A 3,180-nucleotide genomic window follows, 5' to 3' on the forward strand; every position below is an offset into this window, starting at 1 on the left:
TATTACTTGTCTTCAATGTATGCGATCAAATAATATGTAATAGGAGATATTATGTTGTACTTTTAAATTACTGATATAATTGGTATACATCCAACAATAATTTACAATAATTATCTGAACTAGATATTCATAAGTTTAATGATCAAAAATATAAATCATAAAATCAACTTGAGTCTTATTAAAATGTAACTTTTTTATTTTATCTTTAAATTCATGAACAATAAACATTAATAGAATAATTAATGGCCAATAAAGGTAATCCATTACATTTTAAAACCCATTAAGAATTTCTAAATTTCATGATAAAGTATTTCTTTAATTATATAAGTATAGAAAAAAATAAATATTAAAGGAGCACACAACACAAAAAATAAGTTTTTTTATTTGAATGAATGTTCAATTCTAAGGGTAATGGTATAGGTCTTATACGTTTCTACTCACATTATTCAATAAGTTATGAGCAATTGAAAAAAGACGTGTAAAAGTTCCTCGCTTCTCACAACGATTTACCCTCCTAAACATTTTATTTTTGAAACTTATTTACGTATAAATGTGTGGTTTTATGTGTTTAAGACGACGCAAGAATCAGAATTTCTATATGACGTTTAGTTTTTTTTAAATATTAAAAATGTCTCTTTTAAGATTTTTAATATTTAAAAGTAAGTGCAACTCACCACCAATGAGCAAAAATTCGATTTGATGCATGCTTCTACCTAATCTGCCCGTATAACCAATGGCAACCAATTATAAATAAATACTAATTTCTACAAATTATTTCTCCTATAACTAATAGCATCCATTTATAAATTAAAAATGTCCATTGTAAATCTCAAAATCCCTGTTTGAGCACTTCCCAGTGTGTTTGACCTACCGGGTCCAATTGTGAATTTAAACCATTCAAGGACTCACTCAAGCACACACAAAAAATTTCATTCAAATCGGTGGAGCCGTTTGAATAATTACACACGGAAAGAAATATAATATATATTATATAAAGATATGTATTATTATGTATTATGTAATTTGATATAACTTTTCAAAAATAATAATATATCTTAAAATTGTTTAATACTCACTAAAAATTAAATTTGTTTAATTTTTGTTTAATTAAAAATGTAATAAGCACATTGATACAACTCACTACTATAATAGCTAGTATAGGGTTGGCAAGTCCGCGGCACATGTATCCAATATGGTAAGAAAAAATATTAAACAGGTACTATATTATGTTAAGCATGAAAAATAGGTATGACTAATTTTATTTTTAATAATAAATTATACATTTACTATGTGAGCAATTTTTCATCATCGTTGACGTCTATAAGAAAATTAAATTGTTGGCTTATTAAAATGTAGATTACATACTAAACGTAAAACATTATACATATAACATTTTTCATAATTTAGGAAAATAAATCAGGTAATTTTTGGAATGGATGGCATACAATTTGCCACCCCTGAGCTAGTAGCTTAAGTAGTAATAAATAAATTAATAATAATAGACAATGCCCAGGCAAAAGGAATAAATACAAAAACACTGTTTTGAGAAAACTAAAATAACTGTTCTTATCTATACAAAGACTGCTTATTCCTTTTTTCTCATAGGTTTTGAAATTAAACTACAATTTGTTTAATTTTCTAATGCCAATCGATGTGGATTATAATATTCTACAAGAATATTTAATAAAAAAAATGGAAAATATGGACTTATGCCCTTTTACTCGGGCACCATTCGTATATAATAGATAATTCAAAAAGGTAACCTGTTTATTAATTAAATTTTTTTAAATACGGTGAAAAAACTTGAGTTGATCTTATAAAATATATGAAAATTATTTAAATTGGACGCATACCTAAATATCTAATATGTCATTATTTTTTTTTTTATATAAATTAAGGTAATTTGCTATTTAAACGCTGTGTTATAAAGCCATGCAAATACTTTTTTTTCTTCAAGTATTTGAGATTATCTTTAGGAATATAAAATTACTGAACAAATTTGAATATGCGCCTATATACGTCATAAATTGCACATAACAGTGTTAACACAATAAATGTTAGTGTATGAACACTATGTACTCAAAACAGATTTATTAGGTAGACCTATTAAAAATTATTACTATTCTTTTCTTATCGAATGTATGAATTCAGATTATACATTTTCCTATTTAATAAACAGCATTTAATACATAGGTATTTTAAAAGAATAAGAAATTATTAAAATACGTTTTTATAAATAAAAATAGTTTAATTTGTAAACTTGTGATGTGTGTAAAATTGAAATATAATTTAGGTAGGTAGGTAATAAGTTTTATTATTTTCTATAAATTAAAAAAAAAAGGTGGCAAGTTGGTGTCGCTCTGCTGTACAGAAGTTTACAAGTGGGTCACTTTAATGAATGGTGTTGAATTTAAATTCAATGATATAAGAAAAACGATTCTGAGCGAAAACGGTCAGTCGTATATGGTATATTATGATATTGCTAAGCATAATATTGATGATATTATTGTGAATACCTTGTAGACTTGACGACAAAACCAAAATCGATTTTCTCGAAAACAGATTTTGCGTAAAAATTCCCGTTTTTATTAATTAATTATTTAATTTATTTTTTGTTTTTCATGGAACTTTTGAAAACTACTAGGAAATTTTTACTTTTGACCAAAATACCAATGAAATTCACTTTTCTATCGGAAAAGATACTGTTGAAGCAGTGGCGGCTATAGGTATAGCGAAACATAAGAAGTAACCACCCACCCTCAACAATAATCATCCACATAACATCCCATCTATTGAATAGTTTAATCAATATGTGAAAAAATAAAATTAGGATCCTCTCAATTTTACTAAATAAATGTTATAACATCATATTACCTCATGACTGATTTCGCCATAAGAACCTTGGAATTTTCAAATATTGTATACCTACATTAAATACCAAACATAGTTATATCTTGAACCAATACATAAAATTACATTCAACTAAACTATAATATAATTATATATGTATTTTATGTATAATTGTATATTCTACAATTACAAATATAACATTATAATATTAAAACAAAGATTAGCAAGTAGGTATCGCTCTGATGTACAGTGGGTTACGGGTGGGTCGCTGTAATGGATGGTGTTAAATTTGAATTCAATGATATATAGTATCATTGTATAAGAAAAACA

The 3,180-nt window shown here is 25.6% G+C and overlaps 1 protein-coding gene across 3 annotated transcripts in view; it reads right to left on the reverse strand.

Moving 5' to 3' along the window:
- The window catches only part of LOC100161259 (acetyl-CoA acetyltransferase, cytosolic), a 23,452-nt gene that overhangs the window by 4,919 nt on the left and 15,353 nt on the right, over window positions 1-3,180 (reverse strand). The window lies entirely within an intron of this gene.

Source organism: Acyrthosiphon pisum, chromosome A1 (assembly GCF_005508785.2).
Source record: "Acyrthosiphon pisum isolate AL4f chromosome A1, pea_aphid_22Mar2018_4r6ur, whole genome shotgun sequence".
Lineage (NCBI taxonomy): Eukaryota > Metazoa > Arthropoda > Insecta > Hemiptera > Aphididae > Acyrthosiphon > Acyrthosiphon pisum.